The 14832-nt window shown below is 40.1% G+C and overlaps 1 long non-coding RNA gene across 1 annotated transcript; it reads right to left on the bottom strand.

Annotated features, from left to right (window-relative positions):
- Nucleotides 1–721: 721 nt before the first annotated feature.
- LOC122009810 lies at nucleotides 722–1187 on the bottom strand. The gene is made up of 3 exons (XR_006119661.1): nucleotides 1142–1187; nucleotides 890–1037; nucleotides 722–761 (listed from the first exon to the last, which is right to left on the bottom strand). It is a non-coding gene; the product is annotated as an uncharacterized LOC122009810 (long non-coding RNA).
- Nucleotides 1188–14832: the final 13645 nt, after the last annotated feature.

A 14832-nucleotide genomic window follows, 5' to 3' on the forward strand; every position in this document is an offset into this window, starting at 1 on the left:
TCGTGGAAAGAATTCGGTCAAACCAATCTAGCCAGAAAAGTGATGCTTCATTACTACTGGTCATACCAATATCTAATTGTGAGTATTTACCTGGTCACCAAGTATGTATCTCCAAATAAGACTTGGAAATTCACATATCATCCATTTCTTCATTAGTTTATCAATAAGTTGGGAGTACGTGATGTTGCCAGACCATGCCAAAGGAAAAACAATGCCATACAACTTATATGGCAGCATAACAATTCAACTCAATCAAAACAATATTTAAATTATGACATACCAAATTTTAGGGCATATACTGAATGTATCTAGAAATTTTACTAGTAGTTTCAAAAATAAATATTAACTTTGAGAACTTTAGTCCCAATTCCAATTGAGCTAGCCTTAAGAGAAAGGTCGAAAATTTCAGATTCGTAGACGATAGACACAGCGACAATCTACAGATTATATATTTCACAAACAAAAGGAAAAAAAATAGAAAGGACTACCTGCACGTTATTCGTAAGAAAGTTAAAGACTTAAAGTGTACCTTTTAGCTGAAACTACGTTCGAACGGCTGAAACTGTGGGATGCTCAAGAAGATGAAACTGTCGAAGATGAGGAAGGACTTTAATAGTGATGATGGATAAAATGAGGCACACATCACATAGTGGTTGTGCCCTGTCAATACAGAAATGCTGATGGTGTTGAGGGAATTTGATGTCCAATTGCTTGTTACACAGCTCAAGACACATGGCATATTGTTGGCAAGCAAGGATTCTCTGCGTATAAGTTTGAAATTCCAGTTTTTAATAAGCTATGAGAATATTATATCATTTGCGTTAATGGCAGGCACCATCATTATTTACTGTGTTAAAATTAATGTCTGCCTTTGAAGAAACTTCTTCACCTGCTTCAAGCAACCAATTCCTTGTTCAGTCTGCTTAACCACAACATTTGCAAGGAGACTCTGCTCGAGTTTGGATGAGACAGTTCCTAAATGGTCGACTATTGCCACAACTGCTTCACATATGTAGCTCTTTGTCCCCTCCAAAATCCTAATTTTACGCTAATGTACATCAACCTCCCGAAATTGTTTGTTGATGCAGGGAAAAGAAAAGAAAAGAAAGGAAAGGAAAGGAAGAAGAAATTAACAGCTCACATCTTCTTCTGCTGGGCTGAGGAAAATGCACGCTTACAATGTTCTGCCGCATGGTGAAGCTGAGACCGTAGGTCTTTCAGCTCCTGCAATGAGATATTAGTAGCAGAAACAATTAATTTAGCAGGAAAAAAAATAGAGATGTTGTAAGACCAGCAAAGCGTTGTGGAAGCCCTCCTCCTCTCTCCCATTCTCTTCATACTGTGTGGATGGAGATTTAGGCAATGGCATTACGGAGCTGGTTGTTGCTCTGGAGTGCTCCACGTCTTTGCCTTCCTCCATAGATGTGCACAGAGGTGGAAGAAGAGTGGCTGCGTGGGGAACTAAGGATTGAGTGCTTTGAGAGTCGAGGGAGGCACGAGATGGAGGACGAGAAGAAGACAAAAATTGTAGAATCCTGTGAGTACTCCGCTCTTCCTGGCAGCGGAGTGACCGGAGTCAACCGCACGTTGACTACTCTTCTTACAGTAGGCGATCACCCCTTGGATCGAGGTCTCCGCATCATAGCTCGTGCTGCTGCTCCGCCTCAGCATGGACTTACCGCCGCTGAACTCGCTGGAGAAGGACGACGACTTGGAAGAAGCGGCGGAGGACTTGCTCCAGCTCTCGTCTTCCGCCATGTTTGGATTTTGATGGCGTCTCGAGGTTTTTGGGCCTTCCAATTTGTCATTTGTGGTCGAGATCTGTGGAACAGGGATTTGAAATAAGATCTGGAAGCTTTGACTTTGAGGCTGAGAGTGGCCTCCTTGAGCTTCTTGGCCCATGATTTCTTGGGGTTGAGCTCGGCGAAGCTGTCCTGGAAGTAGTCTTCTTCCTCGGGATATAGCTCACCGCCACTGTGAAGGCTGGCAAGGACCCAAGGACATTTGCTGTGGAAGCTCACACTCTTCACCCGGTTGCTCTTCGTCTCAAATTTGGTTAGCTTATCTGCCAGATCAAAAACATAGCAGACAAACGCAAATCAAAATGGAGGAAGAGGCGGTGCACACCGGAAAACAGATCTAGGGCTCGAATCCGAAGCCGGATCTATAGAAGCTTCTTCTGACCAAGAATTTAAGAACTGGATCTCGAGACTAGATCGCTGCTGAGGGGGATCTGGAGGGGAGACGACAAAATAGAAGGGGTAGCCCGACGACCGGAGACGGACACAGAGACGGAGAGAGGAAGCAAGGACGTAGTGTGTTGATCCTAATCGGGAGAGGAAGGGGCATCGATCTAGGAAGGGGAAGAGGGAGATGAGGTTGAGAGAGATAGTCGGAGGTTTAGGTTTAGGTTTATGCTGAGAGAGATGGTCGGAGGAAGGGGTGCGATATAGGTTTAGGTTTGGAGGGAACTTCACGGTGTTGCAAATTTTGGCTGGTGGGAATATTAAAATATTTTATTTTGGTTCATTAACACCGGGTTTTAAAAATCGCTATTAAAATCGGTGTCTATTAACGAAAAAAAAGGCGCTCATAGACATCGCCTAAAAAATCGATGTCTATGAGCGAAAATCTGCACTCATAGACACCGGTTTTTGGAAAAACTGGTGTAAAATACTCAAAGACATCGGTTTTTGCTTAAAACTGTTGTTGTTCCACTGATGTCTATGAGGGTTTTTGTTGTAGTCATTAGGCACATTTTACTCTTTCAAGGAGTAAATAATAATTCAATTTCATTTTCAAAAGTTAACAAAAACCTTGAAAATGCTCCTTGAGTGTCAATTTCCTCTAAGTTGGGTTAACTACCCTTCTAATCGGAGTTGATACTCTCTAACCCATCTATGGGGTAGAGAAGATGCTCCTAGGAACCCAACACCTATTTGTGCTCCTTGGATCCTTTAGGTACTCACTAGGGATAACTTCCCTAGATACCTTCCTAGTGACCTTGTTGGGCTTCTTAGAAGCCTTGGTCACATTTTCTAGGTCAACTCTAGGGATAGCCTCCCTTGTGACCTTGTTAGTGACTTTCTTAGACTTCTTAGAAGTCTTAGTCACTTTGGTTGCAAAGATACTTCTAGGGATATCTTCTCTTGTATCCTTGACTTGACCTCTAGACTTAGGGTTTGTTCCATAACTATATGGAACCCTATGATAACTAGGCACATCATTTTTTGCTTTGGTTTTGTATCCCAAACCTCTATGGCCATTTGATGGCTTTTGTACCCCTAAACCTAGGTTATGCTCATTTTGCCCTAATAGGATATTTTCCAATCTTTTTAGGGTCTTTTCTAATTTATCAAGTCTTAACCTCAAGACTTGATTTTCCCTCACTAAGTCCTTAGTATTTGATTTTTCATTTGATCCATGAGCATTTTTATTCTTGGGCTTGTATCTATTATCCTTAGTGTTCTTGCCCAAATGTCAATCTACCTTCCTAACCTTAGGTTGGGTAGTCTTGGCATGTAGGGCCACATGCTTTTCCTTAATGCCCTCATGCTTTCTATTCTTATGGTAAATTGCATTAAAATGATAAAAATTAGAACTATCATGCTTTTTACCATAACGTAAAGGGGTAGGCTCAATAAATGTTACCTTCTTCTTTACCTTGGAGGCTCCCCCTTGACTAGTGCCTCCTTGAGCCTTGACCATCTTCTTCCCCTTGGGGCATTGACTTCGGTAATGCCCTTTTTGTTGACATAAGAAGCACACAATGTGCTCCTTGCTCTTCTTTGTCCCGGGGGTGGTCTCCTTGGGCTTCTCCTTGCCCTTTTGTGTCACTTGACCCTTCTTCTTGGCCAAGTTGGGGCACTTGCTCTTGTAGTGCCCACTTTCCCTACACTCAAAACATATTATATGATTTTTATTTTTAATTGAAGCATTTATACCTTCTTGTGTAGGGATGGCACTTGCTCCTTCATTTGATATTTCTTGAATTTTGGAGGTGGCACCATCTTCTTCTTCTTCACTTGACCCGGATGTGGAGGCCTCTTCTTGCTCCGGGTTCATTGATCTACACTCCCCCTCAATCCTAGAGGTGGAGGCTTCATCATCTTGTACATGGAACAAGGAGTATGCTCCCTCCTTGTTCTCTTCATTGCACTCCCTTGAAGATGAAGCTTCTTCTTGGACTTCTTCTTCGGAGGTTGAGCATCTCTCAACCTCGGAGTCCTCCTCTTGGTCTTGCTCCAAAGAGTCACCCTCTCTGGATTCTTCTTGCTCTTGTACAGTGGAGGGGATCTCTTCATGAAGCTTGGCCAATTTACTCCATAATTCCTTTGCATCTTCAAATTCTCCAATTTTACAAAGGATGGTGCTTGGCAATAAATTGACCAAAAGCTTGGTCACTTTGTCATTGGCCTCGCACCTTTGGACTTGCTCTTGGCTCCACTTGCTCCACTTGAGAACTTTGCCTTTTGAGTTTGTTGGAGTCTTGAAGCCTTCCATAAGAGCAAACCATTGCTCTATCTCCATCATAAGAAAATTTTCGATTCTTGATTTCCAAGAATCGAAGCTCGTGGAAGTGTATGGTGGAGCCACCCTCATGTCGAATCCGAGCCCATCTCGGAATTCCATTGTAGAAGTTTAGCTTTTGAATTTCTTTGACTTTGACAATTTTGCTTCAACTTCTTCACCCTCTAGCCCTTCTTGTTATGCTTGACCCTTCCGGCGATGATTCCGGTGAAGAGCGGCCTCGCTCTGATACAACTTGTTGGGACCGAAAAGTAGCTAGAGGGGGGGTGAATAGCTCATCGCTCGCTAGGTGCTCGTCGTTGCTTGTTTCTTCAAAGATGTGCAGCGGAAATACAAGAAACAAACCACACAACGCTAACAAGGTTGGTTTACTTGGTATCCACCTCACAAGAGGTGACTAGTCCAAGGATCCACACCTACTCACGCACCCTCCACTAATAAAACCCTCCTTTTCGGTAACTACCGAAGGCGGAGAAGCCCTACAAGTTCACACTACAAGAGGAAGGGGAAAGGATACAAAATACAAGCACAAAGCTTACAATGAGTACAAGAAAACCCTAACCCTAGCTTTCTTCCTCTTGCAATAGATCCGCCTCTTGACTTGGAAGAACCTCCAAGAACTTCAAGAACTGGCGTGGAGAGCTCTGTGGAGTCGCTGGTGAAGATCTGAGCTCTATCGTAGAAGCAATACCGAAGGAAATGAACGCCTGCGGCTTAAATCGACGCTAACGGTCGAATCCCGATCGATTGGAATGCTCCCAATCGATCGGGGAGGCTTTGGATCGATCCACGGATCGATCCAGAGCGCCTCTGTGCTCTGGAAAAACGTCTGGATCGATCCACGGATCGATCCAGCGCTTATCGCGCGAAGCAGCAGCGTCCCAATCGATCCACTGATCGATTAGGACCTATGGATCGATCCACCGATCGATCCAGAGGGGTTCTGTTCGCGAGGACTCACCGGATCGATCGGCCAATCGATCCAGATCTTCTGGATCGATCCACTGATCGATCCAAATCTGCTGGATCGATCCACGGATCAATCCAAATCTACTGGATCAATCGGCTGATCAATCCAGATCTTGGTTTTTGCCCAAAACCAAGTCCAAAGCCCCCTAAACCAACATCTAGTCAACCATGACTTGTTGGTACATAAGACCTAGCATCCGGTCACCCTTGACCAGCTAGGACTCTCTCACCAAGTGTCTGGTCAATCCCTTTGACCCACTTGGACTTTTCTCTTCTTGCCAAGTATCCGGTCACTCGCTAAAACCTACTTGGACTTTTCTTCCTCGTGCCAAGTATTCGGTCAATCCCTTTGACCTACTTGGACTCTCACTAGATGTCTGGTCAACCTTGACCCCTCTAGATTTCTCCTGCCTGGCTTCACTCACCAGGACTTTCCCAATTGCCTAGCTTCACTCACTAGGTCTTTCACCTGGCTTCACTCACCAGGATTTTCCTCCTGCCTAGCTTCACTCACTAGGTCTTTCACCTGGCTTCACTCACCAGGATTTTCCCTTCTGCCTAGCTTCACTCACTAGGACTTTCCTCCTGCCTAGCTTCACTCACCAGGACTTCCTTCTGACTGGCTTCACTCACCAGGACTTCCTTCTGCCTGGCTTCACTCACCAGGACTTTCAGTCAAGTATCCAGTCAACCTTGACCTACTTGACTTTCCTTCACAATCTTAACTGGTCAACTTTGACCAAACGGGAATTGTATCAACAATCTCCCCAAATGAACAACTGCAACTGCATTGTCCATATCATCTAAACCCAATATATTGTCAAATATCGAAACCCAAACCAAGACTCAGGCTTGGTTAACCAGGTCAACCTTGACCTAGGGAATATTGCACCAACACATCTGACCAAATATTGGGTGATCCTACTCTAGGAGTCAAAACTAGGCCATCTTATAGGAACCTAAGCCAAATAGCCCTTATTTTCAAAATTGAACCCAAAACTATAGATGAATCTCTACCAGACCCAGACTGGACCTTACCAATTCACGAAGAGTTGGCCTAATTTGAAAGAAATCAGGTCTGGGAATTAGTGCCTAAACCCATTAACAAGACCATAATTGATACTAAATGGGTTTTTAGAAACAAATTAAATGATCAAGGTGAAATAGTCAGAAACAAAGCTAGGTTAGTAGCTAAAGGGTTCAATCAGGTAGAAGGGTTAGACTATGATGAGACCTATGCCCCTGTAGCCAGATTTGAATCCATTAGGATGTTGTTGGCCTATGCAGCACACAAGGGATTCAAGCTATATCAAATGGATGTAAAATCTGCATTTTTTAATGAATTTATTAAAGAAGAGGTATATTAGGTCAACCCCCCGGATTTGAGGACTTAGAACAACCAAATCATGTCTTTAGACTAAAAAAGACCCTATATGGACAAACACCTAGGGCTTGGTATAAACGTCTGCCCCATTATCTAATATCAAAAGGGTTCAACCAAGGTCAAATAGATCCAACCCTTTTTGTAAAAACCTTAGAAAAAGACATTTTTATAGCCCAAATTTACGTAGACGATATAATTTTGGATCAACCAACTCCAAATTTTTAAAAGAATTCACCAAACTAATGGAAAATGAATTTGAAATGAGTCTGGTAGGTGAACTTAACTTCTTCTTAGGTTTACAAATTAAACAACCCAAAGATGAAATATATATTTATCAAACTAAATATGCTAAGGAATTAGTTAGAAAATTTGGAATGAAAAACTCAAAAAATATTAATATAGCAATGGCTACTAATATTAAAATTGACTCGGACTTAGAAGGTAAACCTGTAGACTTGAAATACTATCGAAGTGCGATAGGGAGTTTATTGTACCTAACTGCAAGCCGACCAGACATTCTTTTCGCAGTAGGTATGTGTGCAAGATACCAATCTTGTGCAAAAGAGTCTCACTTAACCTTTGTCAAAAGAATCCTTAGGTATATTAAGGGAACCCTAAATGTAGGATTATGGTACCCTAGATCTTGCACCCTTGACCTAACCAGCTACTCTGACTCAAACTATGCCAGGTGCAAGCTAGATAGAAAAAGCACAAGTGGTAGTTGTCAATTTCTAGATCAATGCCTAGTAAGTTGGTCAAGCAGAATGTAACACTGTGTTGCTTTATCTACCACTGAAGCTGAGTATATAGCGCAGGTGAATGTGCATCTCAACTATTATGGATGCATACCCTAAAAGATTATCAACAGAATATCAGAAAATAAAAATTTTAATTAATAATATAAGTTCAATTAATCTAACCAAAAACTCAATTCACCACTCAAGGACTAAACATATAGAAGTAAAGCACCACTTTGTAAGGGATCACGTAATTAAGGGTGATATTGTACTTAACTACGTTGAGTTCAAATCAAACCTAGCTGACTTATTCACAAAGCCCTTACCTGAACTTGAGTTCAGTTCACTTAGAAAACAAATAGGGATCTGTTTAGTAGAATAGAACTCTTTTTGTTTTGCTTACTTTTCTCAACTTATTTTAAAAATATATATATTTTTGTTTTAAAATCTTAGGAAAAATGATATTTTCAAAAATCCTAATTTCTTAGATTTTCAAAATTTGGACTTAGCCTAGGCACTAACTCTAGATGTCATGTACCCCTAGATTTCAGCCAGAGCATCTCACAAGCACACTAGGCTTAACTTGTTTGTGTTTGAAACACTTAGAATAGGGTGAAATGCATAGGGTACAGTCTAGACTTCAGAATGCTTATTTCTGTGCATTGTAGTAAGTCTGGATAATAAATACCAAAATAACAATAATCAAGTTAAGTTATCCAGACTTAGTCAAATATAACTGGATCACTAACTTCACTTGACTAGCCAAGTGAAAGCTGTTACCCTCTAGGTAATCAGCTAGCAACTAATGGTTAGACATGTGGCCAAGGAATTTCAGTTACTCATGCTTGGACCTTAGGATTATTTTTCTGCTTGTTTTAATTCTCCAAAGTGAAACTACCATAGTTAAAATTTCACAAGTTTTTTAAGTTAAGCATTTTTTTTAAAATTATCTAAGTATTATTTTATAAAGTTTTTTCCAAATTTGACTAAGTTGTTTTTGGTGTTTAAAAGCTTCTCAAAAATTGGGTAATTGACTTTTCAAAGTCAAAATACTTCACTTAGCTAAAAGTGTTTCAAACTTAGCATTTAAAGCGATTTCTAAAAGCAAATTTTTTTTTTATGCTAAGTGTCTTTCAAAACTTGTTAAATTTGACAAAGTACTTCCAGCTAAGTTATTTTTTCAAAATCAAAATAATTCACTTAGCTAAAAGTTTTATAAGAAAATTAAGTGTTGATCAAAGTATGTTTAATCCTCTATTTAAAAGCCTCTATGTTTTTTAAAATTTTTCATCCCTCTTTAAAAGCTAAGTGTTTATTTGACGCCATATTTTTGAAAAATAAAAATTATTTCTGAAGAGTTAAGGTTTCTCAAAACTAGCCAAGGCAATTTATTCTTTTCTTTCTCTTTTGCTCCCTTAGTTATTTTGATATATGGTAAAGGGGGAGAATATAAAGAAAATCCAAAGAAATTTAAAATTTTAAAAAAAAAATTCTAAAGGGGAGCTGTTATTAAGAGGGAGCTTATCTTTGTATATGCTAAATTTGTGCTATCTTTATGCTTGTGCTAAATTTTTGCTTATGTTAGTGATGCTTTGTATCTTTTCATTATTATCCTTTTGCTTAACTTTGAATTTTAGTTGTCATAATCAAAAAGGGGGAGATTGTTGGTGCGGGAAGCATCTAACGATCGAACCTTAGTTTTGATAATGGCAAAAGGGATTCAAAGTTAAGGTTAAGTGTTATCTAATGAGCTTAAACAAGTTTACAGGAAAGTCCTAACTGTGGTTAGGCAGGTGAAAAAACCCTAAGAGGCGGTAACCTTAGGTCCTTGGGGGTGGTAACCCTAGGTGGTGGAGAAATCCTAAGGGAGGGTAACCTTAGGTCCGAGGGGGAGTTAAGCCTAGGTGAAGAAAAAACCCAGAGGGTGGTAACCCTAGGTCCTAGGGGGTGGTAACCCTAGGCGGAAAGTCCAGTCAGTCTGGAGGACCGAACTGGCATCAGGTATGACCTCTAGAGTGGAGTAGGTGAGGACGCATTCCCCGGAAGAGGGAACAGTAGGTGTCGGTTCGACCTAGGGTTTCCGATCGAAAATCTGAAGTCAGAACCGGATAGCCCGAAGGCTGTCAAACATTTCATCTATTATGTTTATTATGTGTTAACGTTGTGCTGCAGCGTATTTTGGGACTAACATATCTTGCAGGTACTAAAACACAAGGTTTTGCCTTAGATGAATAGTACCCGAGGCGCCCTCATGGAGCTTGAGGTGCCTCGGGTGCAAGGTAGATGCAGCGCACGCAGCAGGGCTGGAGGCGCCTCAGACGGATCTGGAGGTGCCTCAAACAGGCTTGGAGGCGCTTCAAAGGGTGATGGAGGTGCCTTCAACCAGATAAGTTGCGACCAAGTCTGTTTTCATCTGCGCGGCTGACTCGGCATGTTAGAGGCGCCTCGGATAGGCTTGGAGGTGCCCTCAGCAGGTTATATAAGCAAATTTCGAGTAGCACTTCAAATAATCAACGCAAAAGTGTTCTTTCTCCTGTGTACTGCTAACAAAAGGTTTTGGCCAAGCTACGACAAGTCCACGACAAACCGGCTCTCCAATTTCTATAATTTAGTTGTCAGTATTACTTTAAATTTCTGTTGTATCCATTTCATACTTGTCCTAAATTTTGTGATATTATAGTTGTTGCCCACCGAAAGCGATCAAAGATCGCAGGCCTTGGAGTATGAGTCACCCAAGGCTCTGAACCAAGTAATAAATCTTGGTGTCCGTGTTTTGTGTGTGTTTGTTTTTAATTATCCCGCTGCTTTTCTCGTCGATTTATGAATATGAAATGCGTGAAAGCCATGAGCATTATTCACCCCTCCCCCTCTAGTGTGGTCTCGATCCATCACAGCCAGGATGCCTGAGGCACCTCCGGGGTTGTTGGAGGCGCCTCAGAAACTGTTTATACGAGCTTTTAAAGTCATTTTTACTCCCTGCAAGATACGTTAGTCCAAAATACCAAACATACCCTATAAAACAGAGTTAGGATAATAAAATATAAATAAATATAAGTGATTGACAGTCTCCAGAATATCCAGTTCAGACTTTGAGTTTCACTCAATCTCTAGGTCAAACCGACACCTATTATTTCCTCTTCAAGGAACGTGTCCTCACCTACTTCTCTCAGAAGAGTTTACCTATTGTCGGACCGGTCCTCCAGACGGACTGGACTTTTGGTCAGCATCCGAGTCTTCAGGACTTATTCGCTAAACGTTCGATCTCCGACCCGCCCAGTCTTCCACCTGGTTCGCGACCACTAGGATTTCCACCTAGAATCCCCAACTCTAGGGTTATAAGCCTATTTTTGTATGAACATCTATTTTTTGAGATATTTTCAAATGAGAATCACTTTAGTCAAATGTTGCATTTTATATTTATTTATATGTTAATGCAGTTGTCCATTTAATTTATATTGTAGATAACATGGTGTGTGGTGCCACACAAAACACCATGTTATCAGTTCCTTATAAATTATGAATAGTAGTTCATGACCAAGATAGATAGGGACAAACCATTGGAAAGGTTGTAGTGTAATTTGGTATTAGTTTGTCTTGACTATAAAATTATACAAGTACACTGTGTGTGTATTAAGTAGGGTCATTTGAGGTTGTTCGATTTATACTGACTATATAAAAGAACAAAACATCTGTTATTATGGATGTGCGTACTCTTAATCCCGATATAATAACAAACACATATACTTAGCATTTATTTCTTTAATTTATCAATGGGTGAGATTTATTCGTTAAATCAATAGACCCGATAAGTTAGGAGATAGTACCATTTATATGGTGTGTTGTTGATTATAAACGAAAATTATGTCCTATTTATTAAGGTTGATGATGTCTCCTTGAGGAGCTCATAAGGATTATCATGTAAACCCTACAAGTGGACTTCGTCCGACATGATAATAAAGTTGAGTGGTACTACTCTTGGAGTCAGATGTTAATTAAGTGAGTTGTCAGTAACTCATTTAATTAACGAACATTCGATACTTAAACACAGGGAGATTAACACACTAATGATAAGTAGGAGTCCATATTTAATATGGGATTGGTGCGGTAATTAAATAATGACCCTTTAGTGGTATGGGTTATTATTGATGAACTTGAGTTGGGTGTTCCGGTCGAACACAGGAAGCTCAAGTCCATCAAGAGGCCAAAACCAATTCTTCCTCTCAGTCCCTATTGTAGCCTCTACATAGCCTCGCATTCACTCATTTGATTTTGTTTCCTACCCAAGAAAGGGGTCGGCCAAGCCTTGCTTGGTGCCCAAACAAGGGGTCGGCCAAACCAAAAGAAAAGAAAAGGAAAAGAAAAGAAAAAAGGGAGTTGTAAAAGGAAGATTTTTTCTCAACAGTATTAGAGATTTTTTTAAAAAGAATTATGTTAATTCTTTCTTAGAAATTTTTTAAAAAAGAATTATATTTATTCTTTCCTAAGAAATTTTTCTAAAAAGAATTATGTTAATTCTTTTCTAGAGGTTTTTTCTAAACAAAAATTCTGTTAATATTTATCCTCTTTTATCTGGTGCCAAAGGTTATAAAAAGGGAGGAGGCCATGCCACCATAACCTAATCTCTCTTGAGTTGTTTTCCCTTGCTTGTGGCCGACATCTCATATCTTCTTTTCTCTCTTTTCTTTTCCCCTAGAGTCGGCGCCCACCTCCTCTCTTCCTCCTAGGGCCGGTTCTCCACCTTCTCATCTCTTCCTCCCTTTCCTCCCTCTATGGCTAGCGCATATCTCCTTTGGTGGCCAGAGCTTGGAGGAGAAGAAGAAGAAGAAGAGAAGAACCACCCTAGGTGGCCGGCGGTTTGGAGGAGAAGAAGAAGAAGGAGGCACCTCTTTTCTTTGCATCTTTTGGTGATAGGTGGCTTGGAAACAAAAGAAGGTTTGGGTGGTTTGTCTTGGTAGATCATCACCCACACGACATCCAAGAAGAGGAGAGGAATACAACAGAAGATCAAGAGGTCTTTGCTATTAAGAAAGGTACAACTAGTTATTTATTCCGCAGCGCAACTAGTTTTGTTTTCTTTGTATGGATCCTGAAATACCAACACAAGAGGCTACGATCTTGTGCTTCGATCAAGGTGCGTTTTGATCAATCAAGAACTTGCTTAATTGATCAAACACATGTCTGATCAAGCAAGTTGTTTGCTAGGAATAGTTTTGCCCTTGTATAAATTTTTGTACAGGGGATTTATATAGAACAGAATTTCAAGTGCCAACAATTGGTATTAGAGCGAGTTTTCTGCCTCTGTGTGATTGGTTTTCGGTTAAATTATGCACTAGTCATATATAATTTAGGTAGGATAATAGTAGAATATACAAAATAGATTAACTCAGTGGTTGTAGGCATCCTAGTCCAACTATTATGGCCTATTGTATTTGTATGTGATTTGGACCCTCGAGCATGTCGAGGACATTTTGTGTGTGCATGATTGTAGTTATTAAATACAGCAGGAGCTGTATTAGTTTATTTTACATTTTGATCTAGATTAAATGTACATTCCTTTGTGGAATATAGGATCGATAAATGTAAATTTTTATTTTTGTTCGATCTAGATTACATGTATATTCCTTCGTGGAATATAGGATCGATAAATGTAAAATTTTATTTTGTTGTGGCTCGTCTCCTTGTTATGCATGGTGCTACCTTGAGGATCGGAGGTGCGGTGGAAGAGGAAGCAAGAAGGACGCAACGACATAAACCCTAGGGCCAGCGGCTAGGGTTGGCGGTGGCTAAGGTTAGTGGCATACGGAGGATAGCTATGGATGAGGCCATAATAGTTGGAAAATTATTTTTTCATATTTATTACCTTTATGTGTTGTGATGTGTATGCTTTTGTGTGCATGTGTGATATGTGTGCATGTTAAAATTTCTCGTTTAAATAACTAAGTGGGAGAAGGTTTATTTATTTAAATTCCACGGTCTCCATTACTGGTTTGTAAGTGATGCATTCAAACTTGCGTGTTGGCTTTAAGTGTCTTCCTCCACATCGGATGAGTTTGTTTGTAGATCACTAGATCAAACTTCCTCTATGGATGATTATAAGAAATTATTTAGTTTTGTGTGATCTTCTCCATCTGAATGGGCGCAATGCTAATTAATGGACTAAGTATCAAGTAATGGTATACACTTAGGCGCATTTAATAATATCCTCCCCATCAAAGTCACTACTATTATTTTGTATGACCGAAGACAAACCAACTATTAATTTTATTTGTCATAAAGTTAGGTTGACAAGATAATAAAATTAATGGATAAAACCTCCTCTTACAAATGTTTGAATTAGTATACTTCCACACTATCATGGCATACTAAATTCACGGTGTTTTGAGATGTTGGTGAATTTAAATTATATTGTTTGACGGATCAATATTATTTTAAATTCTAAAGTTTTGATCAAATATCTTATTTTATGATTCTCAGGATTTCAAAATGTCTTTCAATTCTCTTGCTGTTATTTTAAAAGAAAACAACTTACTGGTCTCAATTATATTGATTGGAAATGAAACTTGGACATTGTCTTAAATGCTGAAGGGTACAAGTTCATACTTTTTGAGGTCTGTCCTAACATGCCTGATAAGGATTCTAGTGAAGAGGAGATAAATAGACATAGGAAATAGGTCAAGGCAGATGAGATGGCGCGGTGTTACATTTTGGCTTCTATGTCAAATGTGCTGCAACATTAGCATTAGGCCCTACCCACTGCCTATGACATGATGCTCAATCTCAAGGAACTCTTCGAATACCAGAATCGGACTGCCAGGCAGGAGGCCATGAGAAACTTAATTACGACCACTATGACTGAGGGGACACCCGTGAGGGATCATGATGCTCAATCTCAAGGAACTCTTGGAAGGAAAAATGACCAAGAGACCTTTTAAGGCACAGGGGTATATAGCCAAAGAAGTGTTGAAATTGGTTCATTCTAATTTGTGTGGACCTATGACTATCCAGGCAAGAGGTGGTTTCGAATATTTTGTCTCTTTTATAGATAACTATTAGAGATATGGGTACATTTACTTGATGCGCCGCAAGTCTGAGTGCTTTGATAAGTTCAAAGAGTACAAGGCTGATGTGGAAAAACGTCATGGTAAAAGTATCAAGACACTATGGTCTGATCGTGGTGGAGAGTACCTCTTAGGAAAGTTTATAAATTACTTA

The sequence above is a fragment of the Zingiber officinale genome, chromosome 8A (assembly GCF_018446385.1).
Source record: "Zingiber officinale cultivar Zhangliang chromosome 8A, Zo_v1.1, whole genome shotgun sequence".
NCBI classification, from domain to species: Eukaryota; Viridiplantae; Streptophyta; class Magnoliopsida; order Zingiberales; family Zingiberaceae; genus Zingiber; species Zingiber officinale.